Source organism: Littorina saxatilis, linkage group LG5 (assembly GCF_037325665.1).
Source record: "Littorina saxatilis isolate snail1 linkage group LG5, US_GU_Lsax_2.0, whole genome shotgun sequence".
In the NCBI taxonomy this organism is placed as follows: Eukaryota; Metazoa; Mollusca; class Gastropoda; order Littorinimorpha; family Littorinidae; genus Littorina; species Littorina saxatilis.
In genome coordinates, this window is record NC_090249.1 from 35,516,462 (window position 1) to 35,531,545 (window position 15,084).

General features: G+C 41.4%; 1 protein-coding gene across 1 annotated transcript in view; it reads left to right on the top strand.

Moving 5' to 3' along the window:
• LOC138966978 (dentin sialophosphoprotein-like) overlaps window positions 1–15,084 on the top strand; it is a 37,933-nt gene that overhangs the window by 13,116 nt on the left and 9,733 nt on the right. Inside the window, exon 2 of the mRNA XM_070339392.1 lies at window positions 9,699–11,268. The gene's annotated coding sequence lies outside the window, so the exon portion shown is untranslated. The remainder of the gene's footprint in view (window positions 1–9,698; window positions 11,269–15,084) is intronic.

The following is a 15,084-nucleotide window of genomic DNA, read 5'->3' on the forward strand; positions in this document are numbered from 1 at the left end:
AGAATAAGATGAAATTGTTTTTGGATCGTTTAATAAAAAGATGATTTTAATTACAAGTTTCCGATTTTTAATGACCAAACTCACTCATTAGTTTTTAAGCCACCAAGCTGAAATGCAATACCAAACCCCGGCCTTCCTCGAAGATTGCTTTGCCAAAAATTTCAATCATGTCAATTTAATTGAAAAATGAGGGTGTGACAGTGCCGCCTCAACTTTTACAAAAAGCCGGATATGACGTCATCAAAGGTATTTATCGAAAAAATGAAAAAAACGTCCGGGGATATCATACCCAGGAACTCTCATGTCAAATTTCATAAAGATCGTCCCAGTAGTTTAGTCTGTAGAACTCTACACACACACACAGACAGACAGACAGACAGACAGACAGACACACACACACACACACACACACACACATACACCACGACCCTCGTCTCGATTCCCCCCTCTATGTTAAAACATTTAGTCAAAACTTGACTAAATGTAAAAAGAGGGACAGAGGGAGAGAGAGAAAAAGAGAGGACGAGAGAGAGACTCCGCAGAGAGAGAGAGAGAGAGAGAGAGAGAGAGAGAGAGAGAGAGAGAGAGAGAGAGAGAGAGAGAGAGAGAGAGAGAGAGAGACTCCGCAGAGAGAGAGAGAGAGAGAGAGAGAGAGAGAGAGAGAGAGAGAGAGAGAGAGAGAGAGAGAGAGAGAGAGAGAGAGAGAGAGAGAGAGAGAGAGAGAGAGAGAGAGAGAGAGAGAGAGATCTTAAGGGCTTACATCATCGATTTAGTTAGGCTACAGTTTAATTTCAAACCTCGTTCTGTTGAGTCCATCCCTAAATTCGACATTTACCAATGTGTGGCCTGGTAACGCATAAGCTGAAGTTAATGAGTACCAAACATGAAGTGAATCGGTTAACAGATGTAGAACCAATTAGCATTAGTGTGGGTTGAACTTCTGTTGGGTCACCATGTAACTTAGAAGACGTAAATAACTCTGGCAGACACGCAGCGGCCGTTGTATAAGATATTCTCGGCGCCATATTGATTAAAAATCGTGATGTATAAGGAAGCAGACAACACGATCTACTGCCGATAAATTGCTTTATTTTTCACTCGAAGAGCTGGGGAAGAATTGTGTGCATGCACACGTGTATCTTGGAGAAAACCCAAAAGTAAATGTTCGTGTGTGCGTGTTTATGTGTGTTTGTGTGTGTGTGTGTGTGTGTGTGTGTGTGTGTGTGTGTGTGTGTGTGTGCCACGGTATGTGTCACGTGTGTCTGTGTATGTGTGGCTGAATAGAATAGAATATAGAATAGAATAATGTTTATTGTCATGAACCAGTAAAGTTATTGACACAACAAACAACAAATAATAATAATGCATTATACAATGCTAAAACAATCCGTAACAAATTTGCCAAGACGAACTTGAACTTCGTCTTCTAAAAATAAGTTACTTGGATTTTTGTTAGCATATTTCATATTGATATGTGAAGCATCTTCTTTAAATTCATCCCTTAATTTAACATATTTATTGCATTTATCTAGAAAATGTATTTCATCTTCTATGACATTGCATTCAATACAAAGACGATTTTCTTTAGGGATATTCTGATGTCTTCCACTTTCAATTTTTAGACAATGTGTGCTAGTCCTTAATCTGCTTAACATCTTTCTGTGTTTATTATTCTTAATTTGTATTAAGTATGACTGCATTTCGTGTGTGCGTGTGTGTGTGTGTGAATCTGTGTGTGGGAATCTGTGTGTGTGTTGAATTGATTTCGACTGTGATTGGACCCAAAACATTTTAAGATAAGTTTCTCTCATTTATGGTCTTTCTTCTTCTTCTTCTGCGTTCGTGGGCTGAAACTCCCACGTACACTCGTGTTTTTTGCACGAGTGGAATTTTACGTGTATGACCGTTTTTTACCCCGCCATTTAGGCAGCCATACGCCGTTTTCGGAGGAAGCATGCTGGGTATTTTCGTGTTTCTATAACCCACCGAACTCTGACATGGATTACAGGATCTTTTTCGTGCGCACTTGGTCTTGTGCTTGCGTGTACACACGGGGGTGTTCGGACACCGAGGAGAGTCTGCACACAGAGTTGACTCTGAGAAATAAATCTCTCGCCGAACGTGGGGACGAACTCACGCTGACAGCGGCCAACTGGATACAAATCCAGCGCGCTACCGAATGAGCTACATCCCCGCCCAACAGTTGGTCGATGTTCTTGCGAATATCTTGTTTTAGTGCATCATTAAGTTAGTGCTTCATATCGCTATTTGACTTATCATGACTGGTTCTAGGTGACTCGCTTAACGTTACCACGGTAAACATAAACAAGAGAAACAAACATTTTTAATATCAGGATGACTTATTATAACGAATGATACTTCTTAGTTTTAACAGTAAAACAATTTACCATGTTAAAATACAGAAAAAACAACTTTGTCGGTGGGAGTGTGTGAACACTGAAAATGGCAAGGCACCATCCTCCTCAGAATGCCACGATGTGCTCATAATGCTGCGTCGCTCACAAGAAATAACGGTTTTAGGTGTGACGAAAAAAAGAACAGGGCCTAAGTACGGTGGTAAATACAAGACTTATTTTACAACCATTTGAAAAATACATACATCCCCCGTGGCTGCCCGCATAACGAAATCGTTTTTCTCGTGTTTTGAACTTGCCAGTGTTACAGCACAGAGCAGAGTCCGTCCCGCACTTTGCTTTGTGTACATCACGTGGCCACCCAAACACCCGCACAACGCAACATTTTCACGAGAAAAACACGTTTATTTGTTTGCTTTGTCTGTATTATACATTTCTATTTACATTTACCACTGACACGCCAAATTGTATACTTTAGTTTGCAAGTGAATCGTTATCATACAAAATAACGTTATCACGAGACGAACAGAGATCTCAGAGATCGTCTGCTTCTCAACTGTTTCGCGCAAATCGTGTAATATTTATTTTTGCGGAAACCTCCCGAAGAAACGCAATCTCAGCGGCTTCCACCTGCAACATAGTCGTCCTTATTTGGAATGTGACGTCCTGTTTTTCGTCAGTCACACCTATCTCGAAAACTAAGCGTCGCACAGAACCAGCGCCCTTCCATTATCAGGTCGCGTGAAAAATGCATAGTCACAGTTTGAAAGAATCAAATCAAATTGAATAACTCAGTTTATGTCAAATGTAGTTTTACATCATTTTCTTACAGTCTGAAGTTGATTCTGACGCTGTCCCTTTTTTGAGGGACAAGAAAAAGCAAAGCGAAAGGCATATTCAACCTGGGTTTGAGATTGTTGTGTGAGAACTTTAAAGCTGTTAATATTCATGAGGTCAGGTGAGTAATCGACTGCATGAGGTCACGTGGATGAGGTCACATCGGCCTTGGTTCAACCCCGTCTCCATTTTGACTGCTCCTTCCATCTTATTCGCAGGTTCGCGTCGATGATTATTTTAATCAAAATTAGCCAGTAATAAAACTGTTATTTCTAATATGCTGAATGTTATCAGGTGATAACATGTCTCAAAAATATCATCAACACCCGACTGCCGGCTCATGTTGATATTCATTTCCTCGACATGATTGTAATCACCTGCTGACAGTTAGCGTATTACAAATACATTGCAGCTCATATTGTCAAAAATTAATCGTTCCATTAACTCACCGTTCTTGTGTTTTTAATTCAGGATTTTGGAACGTTAGTAGTCGAAATCTGCTGTTTTGGATTTTTGTCACCAACAGTAAGATGATAAGACTTTTGGCGAAACTGGAGAACATTTATAAACCTTCTGAGAGAATGAAATATGCCATATAAGACAATTCTTTCTTATACTTTGAGATCGGCCGATATAAAGAGATATCGGACACTGTTGTTTGGTGCCTGCGCGGAGAGTTGAGGGCATGATTCAGGCAGATATCTGTGCCCAGGAAAGCAGGGGATCGACACGGACAGAAATCGTTTGTCTGAATGTGTTGCTGTCTGCACCGCAATCTCCTTACCAGGAATGATGGCTCCGGACTGTGTCCCCGCTTGGAGAGAGAGAGAGAGAGAGAGAGAGAGAGAGAGAGAGAGAGAGAGAGAGAGAGAGAGAGAGAGAGAGAGAGAGAGAGAGACAGAGAGACAGAGAGACAGAGAGAGAGAGGAAAGAAAAAAAGAAAGAAAGAAAGAAAGAGAGAGAGAGTGAAAGAGAAAGAGAGAGAGAGGGGCCGGATTGAGAGAGAGAGAGAGAGAGAGAGAGAGAGATAGAGAGAGAGACTGACAGACAGACATGGGGGAGGGAGAGTCCAATCAGCCGCACACACACACACACACGCACAAGCACAAGCACACACACACACTCTCTCCCTCCCTCCCTCCCTCCCTCCCTCTCTCTCTCTCTCTCTCTCTCCTTCCCTCCCTCCCTCCCTCTCTCTCTCTCTCTCTCCCTCTCTCTCTCTCTCTCTCTCTCTCTCTCTCTCTCTCTCTCTTCTCTTCTCGGTCACCAGCCTCCCGGCCCCAACACCACCCCACCCCAGCCCCAGTGTTTGGCTTAGACCGTCATGTTCAGCAGCCGGAGTAGTTCAGCTCGGGACACATCAGTCAGAACGACATCGCAACCACGATGCTTAGGATCAGGGACAGAAATGATTTGTCTGAACGTCTTGCTGTCTTCACGCTATCTCTCCATCTGCCATGATAATACTTGTGTCTTGCTTGCACCAAATGGCGAAGACGCACCGCGCATGAATACATAAGGGATACTGCATGGCTTGCTGTGTCGTTCCAGATTTAAAGGAGTTGCTATTTTAAATATTGGTGTGCGAGGCGGAAAACGTGTTTTTCAATATTTCAGAAAGCAACGAGTGAGGCGTCCAAATTGAAGACGCTTCTTTATATAAAACCTCGAACTCTTTCAAAGCCTCGTCAGTGCATTCTTTGACGTCAAAGCAAAGAGGCATCACTCTAGAAAGTATATCGTGACGTGTTAGTTCTAAAAATTCTTCCAGCGGAAACAACAAGCGCAAAAGTGTTTTCAGAATGACGTTTGTCTTTTCGACTTTGGCATTATGAGCAGTGGAAAATCAGGTCCCTGCCAGACTAGTTTGACACGACCTCATTTACATAATATATCCTCTAGTGAGGTGACGTATGTATTGTAGCAACATTCTCTGTTCACACAGACACATCATTAAGACCAAAATATCATGAAGATGCACTCGAATCCAAAGAGTTTTTTTTTTCTCGCGAGGGACTCTTTATGAACATTCGGATGATTTTTAGTGCACTTATCAATTCTTTGTCAATGTGATGTATTTTGTGTTTTTAACCACCTGACACTGCGAGGCAATTTTACTCAAGTTGTTTTTGTAAGGAAGGCCCGGTGAAATCTTGAATCTTGGGTCTGAAGATGTGAAAACCTTAACACAATGGCGATCCCTAATAATGCGTATAGAAGGTAGGACGCGGTAGCAGAACGTTTGAATGGTCGATTGGTGACTGTGAGTAAAAATCAATGTGACAGAGAGTAAGGGAGCCGTGAGATAGAGAGGGGGGGGGGGGGGCGGGGCGGGGGAGAGATCCGGAGGGGGGGGGGGGGGGCACCGCAGAGAGAATCCCCTATACGAAGGCGGCACTCAACAAAAGCTGTTGTCTGCACTAGAAAAGTTTAGTTCAAGACAACAGTTACGATGATATCTCGGTCAAACCTAGCGATCACGCACAGAAATCGTTCGTCTGAATGCCTCGGCTGTCCAAGCCTCCTATCTCTTTATCTGACATGATGCCTTTAATGTTCTAAGTGCCCTGGACAATAAATCCGCCCCCCACCCCCTCACGAAATAACCCCCTCTCCTCCCTGCCCCCTCTCCGTTCTACTGGTTCCCCTACTTTCATAATATCTGCTTTCATCCCGCGATTACGGTTCCATTTGTTGGAAAACAGTTGTGCAAATTGCGGTCTCTTCCACGTACTATATGTGCAGCTCTTATGTCTCATGATTGTAGTGATTGGTAGAGCTGTGTACCAGTTCAAATTTCTGTACCGGTTTTATTTCGGTTATCTTGTGTCGTACCGGTGTACCGAAGACTTTTAAGAGAGAGAGAGAGAGAGAGAGAGAGAGAGAGAGAGAGAGAGAGAGAGAGAGAGAGAGAGAGAGAGAGAGAGAGAGAGAGAGAGAGAGACTCAGACTCAGACTCAGACTCAGAACTTTATTACAAAAGGATAAAGGTTTTAGGCAAAGCCTATTCTTCCAACCTGTCCTTTATACAACACATAAAGACAGACGGACATAACAAATAAAAATTCAATCATATAAGATATAGAAATACATTGTATGGATTGCAATACTATGTGCAGTTAAGGAATTATATAAGGAGAACTCAAAAATTACAAAATTACATTGACATAGTTAAGCCTTTCATTTTGAGAATGAAGTTGCTCAGATTAGCTACACATCCGTTAACACTAGTACAAAATGTTCAACAAAATAACAATCGAACAAGACATTTCATTCACGAATGATGTGTGAACGTGACTGTCTCTTAAACAATTTCACTGAAGTTGCATTTCTTATCTGTTGGGGGAAGGAGTTCCAGAGAAAAGCTCCCGAGAAGGCTAGGCTCGATTTGTAGAGGTCTATGCGAGGTATAGGAGGGATGATTTTTTGGGACCCATATCTTTTTGTGGCATGTTTGAAATGTGATTGCAAATATTTAGGACAGTCGTCATTTAGAATTTTATACATGAACACAGCCTTGTTTAACGTCAACTGATCTTTCAAGGGGAGGAAATTTAGGAGCTTTAGTTTATCATCCGTGGACCTATTCAAATCATGCAGAATAAGTTTTGCAGCTCGGCGATGCAGGGAATTGAGTCTTTTTAAATGAACATCACTGCAGTTATCCCAAAGTGTCGAAGCGAAGTTTATATGAGGCATTATGTGGGCGTAGTAGAACATTTTGAGTGCTTCAGAATCGGCGTAATGCCTTAATTTTGATAACAGGTACAAATTCTTTGATACTACTTTGCAAATATTACTCAAATGAGTTTGCCATTTCAACTCTTGATCAATGGTAACACCTAATAGTCTATGTTCCCTAACTTGCTGCACTTGAGTTGAACCAACTGACAGTTGTAATAGTAAAGGACTTAACTGGTGTTTTTGTCTCGTGGTTATCACCATACTCTTTGTTTTAATCGGATGAATGATCATTGCATTAGAAACGCACCACTCAGTGATTTCATCCACACTTGTTTGAAGAGAAGAGTTGACGGATTCCAAAGATTTTTGACTGGTGTGAACAGAAGAGTCATCCGCGAAGAACTCACATCTAACTTTTTCATCGGACACATGAAGGGGTAAGTCATTTATATAAATACAGAACAAGATAGGTCCTAATACAGACCCTTGAGGGACACCACTCCTGACAAACTCGTTTGACGAAGTTTTACAGTTAATGGATACATATTGTTTCCGTTTTGAAAGATACGATTCAAAAAAGGCACAGGCGGAGTCGTCTTTTAAATAGCACTTTAGTTTTGTCAGTAGAAGTGAGTGATCTACTAGGTCAAAGGCTTTCTTAAAGTCCAGAAACAACGCTCCCGTTATTTCTGCTTTGTTTATTGCTGACAGCCAAGTCTCGCATAAAGAGCTTAAGGCGGTGTGGCAGGAATGCTTCGAGCGGAATCCAGACTGAAAAGAATGAAACAGATTCATTTGTTCCATATATGCCAGTAGGTGTTTTTGTATGTGCTTTTCTAAGGGTTTAGATAGAACAGGTAAGAGGGAAATAGGTCTAAAGTTGTTTGGGTCTGTAAGATCCTTATTTTTTGGAAGTGGTAATACCTTTGCACACTTTAAAATAGAAGGGAACACATTTTGTTGTATGCTGAGAGAGAGAGAGAGAGAGAGAGAGAGAGAGAGAGAGAGAGAGAGAGAGAGAGAGAGAGAGAGAGAGAGAGAGAGAGAGAGAGAGAGAGAGAGAGAGAGAGAGAGAGAGAGAGAGAGAGAGAGAGAGAGAGAGAGCATTTACGCAGCACAAAACACAGTTTCTTTAATTGTTTGCCGCTTGCGATGACAGTCTGCCAAGACTTGTGGTGAGGATCACAGAATGCGATTTAGTTTTCGAATCATCCCTTCGGTCAGCCCATCTCCGTTTGATTGACGACACAGCGTGAACACTGCAATTTTTGGAAGAATGGGGAATAAGGACAGAATTCTAGATGCGTTTAGTTCAGTCTGTGGCTATTGTTTTAACCAGTCAAGTCAACGTTTAACTGTGGCCCCAGGGTTTGCTTCAACAATAGGCTCTTGGTGTCTCCCTGCCACTGCCAACCAATTAGAATAAAAACAACTGAAGAATTTAAATTAAACAAGTCGCGTAAGGCGAAATTACTACATTTAGTCAAGCTGTGGAACTCACAGAATGAAACTGAACGCACTGCATTTTTTTACAAGGACCGTAGTCCGCCGCATGTGCAAAACGGAGTGAAACTGACAAGCCTGTTTAGCACGGTAGTAGTTTCGCTGTGCTGCTTAGCACGCTTTTCTGTGCCTCTCTTCGTTTTAACTTTCTGAGCGTGTTTTTAATCCAAACATATCATATCTATATATGTTTTTGGAATCAGGAACCGACAAGGAATAAGATGAAATTGTTTTAAAATCAATTTCGGAAATTTAATTTTGATCATAATTTTTATATTTTTAATTTTTAGAGATTGTTTTTAATCCAAATATAACATATTTATATGTTTTTGGAATCAGGAAATGATGTAGAATAAGATTAACGTGAATTTGGATCGTTTTATATATTAAAAAAAATTATTACAATTTTCAGATTTTTAATGACCAAAGTCATTAATTAATTTTTAAACCACCAAGCTGAAATGCAATACCGAAGTCCGGCCTTCGTCGAAGATTGCTTTACACAAATTTCAATGAATTTGATTGAAAAATGAGGGTGTGACAGTGCCGCCTCAACTTTTACAAAAAGCCGGATATGACGTCATAAAAGACATTTATCGAAAAAATGAAAAAAAGATCTGGGGATATCATACCCAGGAACTCTCATGTCAAATTTCATAAAGATCGGTCCAGTAGTTTACTCTGAATCGCTCTACACACACACACACAGAAACACACACAGACACAGACACAGACACACACACACACTCACACACACACACACGCACACAGAGACACACACACACACACACACACACACACACACACACACACACACACACACATACACCACGACCCTCGTCTCGATTCCCCCTCTATGTTAAAACACAAAACTTGACTAAATGTAAAAAGTGAATTAGATTGAGGATAACATTTGATTATCTGTTAACAGGTAAAGATCGACGAGCGCGCACGCATAAACACATAAACAGACTCGGTACGGAGACATAATTATAGAGACGCTTGCAAACACACTGACACACACACACACACACACACATACACACACTCGCACGCGTACACACACACATACACCTACACACACACACAGCACGCACATACACACACACACCGTGGCACACACAAATACGCACGCACGCACACAGTCTCAAATACACACGCACGCACACACACACACACACACACACACACACACACACAACACACACACACACACGGAAACCCAGTAACACCACATTGACGTTTTAATGACCGCAAACGTACTTTAAAACTCACCCCACAATTGTCCGTTTGTTTCAGTTCCCGACATCGCGTGTGGCAGGCGTCCACAGCAGAGACAGACAAGGCCGTAAACTTTATTCCCAGCCTCCTCGTTGCAATTGTCTACATAGCTCCGCGTCTAAACGACCAGCGAACTACTCCTCTCTGACTGTAAACAACGATTCACAGCAGAAACGACGTTAACAGCTGTCCCACAGGCAACTAACTGACAAGAGCCGAAAGAAAGTAATGATACAAGTGAGGTGGCAGTTTTTCAACAACAACATCAGCATCGGCAGAACCATTCCTCCCAGGATTAAGAATTGTACGTGACGAGCACACTTTTCAAGCGAACAAGGAACAACAGTAGTAACCGAATTCCATAGTTGCCTGACCTGACTGCAGTTTAGAGGCTACTTTGTCACCTTCTTGATACGTTTCGTCAAAACGAATCCTCCCGGATCAGACATTGTGCGTTGTGCGTGTTTGAGCACAGTTTTCAAGGAAACAATTAAAACAAAATTACAGACCGTTGTTTAAGTCTGTGTGTGTCTGTAAGTACCACATGAGAAGCAGCAACTAACCTGCAGATCAAAGGACCAAGAATTGTGTGTGACGATTCCAGTTTTCAAGGAAACAGGAAGCAGGAGTAGCAGTAGCAGCAAGAAAAACAGCAGCAATAACAATAACACTAGCAGCAGCTACAACAAAACACAACAACAACAACAACAACAACAACAACAACAACCCCCCCGATGTGATCTGCTTGAAAGGTTTTCTTTCCGGGGTTTGTTTTTGTACAAACGGAAACAATGAATTGCTTATCATAACATGTCATCTATAGTAATACCTTCAAGACTTTTTCTGTGATTTAAGGAAGAAAGACAGCTTGTTGACGAAGCATCTGTGACGTGCGGACGACAATTTTCAGTTGCTACAGTAATAGAACATCTCCATTTTCATTAATAACCTGTGTTCATTCATAGACAGACATTTACATGTATACACATAACGAAGACGTGTTCTGTGATTGCAAGGACAACGATCAGCTTGAACCTGTTGCTTCATGACCAATCCTCCGTGACTTCCGAACAACAACAACAACAACAACAACATCATTACAACAACAACAACAACAACAACAACAACAACAACAACAACAACAGAATTCATTCACAAACTGGGATATATACTCAAGCCTTGTCAGTCTGTGATTAAAGACGGAAAAAGGCTGCTTCTACGGTCTGTTATTGACCAATCCTTCGTGACGTGTGTCAACACTTGTTTGATGACAACGAACGGTTGCTATTAACAACTCTCTATATACTCTTTTTAATAAAATCGGTGTTCATTCATAAACTTGCATCTACAGTTCTACGTTCTGTCTCTAGCCTTGGTCTGTGATTGGAGGAAATAAAGCTGCTTCGACCTGTTATTGACCAATCCTTTATGACGTGCGAACAGTCTTGTGTGACCACAGATAAACGTGACGAACTGGAATCCCCGCGTGTGTGGTGAAGGTTTTAACAGCAAACTGTCCTACTCGTTCTTTCATTCTGAACTGAACTCTCTCCACTACTTGTTGACGAATGTCTCCGGTTGCTGCCAAGTAAGTAGAGAATGTGTGTGTGTGTATGTGTGTGTGTGTGTGTGTGAGTGTGTGTGTGTGTGTGTGTGTGTGTGTGTGTGTGTGTGTGTGTGGGTGTGTGAGTGTGTGAGTGTGTGTGTTGTTGTTGTTGTTGTTGTTGTTGTTTTTGTTGTTGTTGTTGTTGTTGGGGGTGGAGTAAGGGTTGTGTGTGTTGAGGAGAATGTGGACGTGTTGAACGCGCGTATATATGTATATATATGTGTGTGTGTGTGTGTGTGTGTGTGTGTGTGTGTGTGTGTGTGTGTGTGTGTGTGTGTTCTGTGTGTCTGTTGCTGATTGTTGTTTTGCTAAGGTTCTCAAGTTTCTGTTTAAAATTTAACTGTTTATTCACAAGTACTTTACATCAACAGCCGGTGTATTTTTCAAAGACACTTCAAGTTGGTGTTAATACCTCAATAGCAAGCATTCAGTCAGGTCTTCTAGCAGCGGAGTCTGGACTTACAGTGATTTTATGAATGCACTATTGGATGCACAGCTACAGAAATGTGTTTTCTAATGAAGCTCACATTTCTCAATGTCATTGGCTAAAAAGTTGACTTTGTTTAGAAATGTATATATATGTTAAGGTTCACCTCAAATAGACACGTGCATGTGTACAGAATAGCTTATTGATATTCTTACACGGAAGGCGTACGCTTCCAAAGCACACGAAAAACGGCATCTTCTGCAAGCTTCTCTTTTCAAAATCTAGAGTTCCTACAAGTGTTGACAACTGTTCTGTGTTGAATACCAGCGGAACATACAAGTACATTCTTCATTAAAACCCCAAGGTAACTGTACTTCTGTTCCTGCTAAGACGATGTACACTTCATTAAAATGTCAACGCACCCTGTCTTTAAAGTCTCGCTGACTGAGCCTATACTTCATTAAAATGTCAGAGTACTCCATAAAGTCGTGACACTGGCTCGCCAACCTGACCGTAGTTCCACGCGAATTGTCCGGAGTGCAATACTGGCCTTTCCGGTTTGGGGAAAGTAACAGCAATAAAACAAATACCGTGCCTCTCCTGAAAAATGTCACAACATCGCACTTCCTTATTTTCTTTTCCTGTAAAGAATACTGAGGTACATGGTTTGCAAACGACCCAACACACTGCAAGCAATATGATTATATAATAAAGTACAATATATTTATACATGCATGCAGGTGTACGCGCGGGCATGAGTTCCTGGTGGGCATGCGTGCACGCGCGCGACTCGAGTCACTATGATGAGTGTGTGTGTGTGTGTGTGTGTGTGTGTGTGTGTGTGTGATATCACATTTAAAGCTGAGCATTCTCTTGCTCTGGCGATTCGTGACCAGTTGATAGTGTATAAAATGCCAGAGTTGTCCAGTGAAAAAATCAAAGTCTTATTTCATTGTGTACAATGTATATAAATAGTGTTTTGATTGTTATTATTGTTCAAACGGACACTGGCCGACTTTTACGAGCCATAACTGTCGCTTTCGTGATAAAAACCCATTGATTCTAGCAGCCTTTACTTTCTCAATGCACATCATATAGAAAAATACTAATCCATTATCATTTCCATCTGAATGATTTGTTCCCGCAACGCGTGCGCGTGTCATATTATGTGAAGTAGCAATTTGTGAAATGGAACGGGATGCGTGCATGCATATTTTAACCGTTTGTCTCTGATCTGAGTCTAGTTGAAGGAGCTCTTACACACTTAAAAAGTTAACTCGTTTGTCTTCATAAAGTGGGGAATCCTTGATGTGTAAAGGAAGAACATCGTAATGCTATGTTTTGTTTAATTTAAATATTTATATCTTTCTTTGTCTATTTTTCTTTTTGTTTGAATGTCTCTGTCTGTCTCTGTCTTTTTCTCTGTCTGGCTGTCTGCTGTCCGTTTGTCTCTGTCCGTCTGTCGGTTTTTCTTTCTCTCCCTCTCTATTTCTCTCTATCTCCCTCTTTCTCTCCCTTTCTCTCTCCCTCTCTCTCTCTCTCGCCCTCTCTCTCTCTCTCTCTCTCTCTCTCTCTCTCTCTCTCTCTCTCCCCCTCGCTCTCTCTCTCTCTCTCTCTCTCTCTCTCTCTCTCTCTCTCTCTCTCTCTCTCTCTCTCTCTTTTAACTTTGTATTGCTTTAGTTGAAAATCATTCACTCGTTTTCATTGTTTCTCTTTCTTTGATTCTTTCTTCAAGGTTGTAGATGCATTTCTGTTCGTTATATAGCCAAATAAGTACGTAAGTTGGCACTGCTTTTAAAATATTATATATATTCACCGTTTCAATTTTGCTGTGTTAGGTCGTTTCGGTGAATGGATCCTTCTGTTTCATGATTTCCACAAACCAACGAGAATAAATGAGCTACATTTGCAAACATTGCACAAGTGGTATTAAAATATGATGTCCAATACCTCCTTTTCAAATTGTGAAACACGATGTGATAAGAGCAAACAAAAGATGCTGCTGTTGTCACGAAACGCCGATGAATAAAATCAATGTGTCCCTGCGGTCATGATCAGCTGAAAAGGTTAACAACAAGGTGGGAGGTTTAATCGGCTTTTTAACAAATGTAGTTCACCTTTCTGATAAATTCGAGAAATGAATCAAAACGGGATCGTAGATAGAGCGACCGCAATTGCCCATAGCATTTCCCCTGCGGGTTCTCGCCGTTAGGTATAGAAGGCATTGATAAACAGTTTGTCATCAATAGCTAATGCCAAATGTTTGATACTCTCGATTTTTCTTTTCTAGAATATGTGTGTGTGTGTGTGTGTGTGTGTGTGTGTGTGTCTGTGTGTGTGTGTGTGTGTGTGTGTGTGTGTGTGTGTAAAAGGGTGTGTGTGTGTGTGTGTAAAAGGGTGTGTGAGAGAGCGAGAAGGGAGAGAGGGAGACTCAAAAGGGGGAGAAAGAGAGACAGAGGGAGGAGACACAGAGACAAAATGGGAGAGAGAGAGAACTTTATTTTATTTATTTTTACAAAGATGAACGTTTAAAGCCCCAGTCTGCCTCAAATGGTTTACAGAACGATTTAAATCTTCTCATGACAAAAAGCAGTTCTTACCTTATGGAACACACTTGCAATAACATTTAATAGCATTAAATGACACAGTTCTTTTGAATGGCTATTTAGCTCGTGTAAACCACACACCAGATTTCGTGGTTTATCTAACCCTTGAGCCATCGCGGACCCGTGTGATCCACTTTTTTCTCTCCCACAATTTAGTCGTCATTTTGTGATTTCAATGCGACTCGCTGTATCTGCAATAGCACGTTATTGTGTACCTCTGAATCTAAAATACAACAAACGACTGCGAGTCACACGAACTTATCGGCGGCGGTTGGCTTCAAAGAAGCAAGCGCTATCCAGAAAATTCGTCTGCTTGGGCAAACACGACCTCGCGTGATCTGCTTCCAGGCTCCCTTTTTTCGAACTTTCAAAACTTCGAATTGTACTGATCTTGTCTTGATAAAAAAAAGAATTCTTTTATGATTTAAGAATGTTTGTGTAACAAGCTGTAAATTTATTGTTTAGATTTTAAAAGTAAGGTCTAGCGCCAAAACGAGGCGTCCGATTTGTCTCATGGTAAATCCGGCTGGCCACGCAAAAACAAATTCTTTGAAAAATGTTCACTCTTTACGGAGGGCACCTAGGATGTTCTCAAGCGGTGAGTGTTTAAACGAAAGGGTGTTTGTACTGTGTGAAAAAGCCTGACAGTGTCTGTGACCAGACACTGATGGTTTACGTGAAGCTGAGTGTGCCTTTGCACCTTGAAGGCATTGGAGAGAGAAGTCTGAAGTCAATGTTTTAATGAGTAGGCCTTGGACCCTTTTC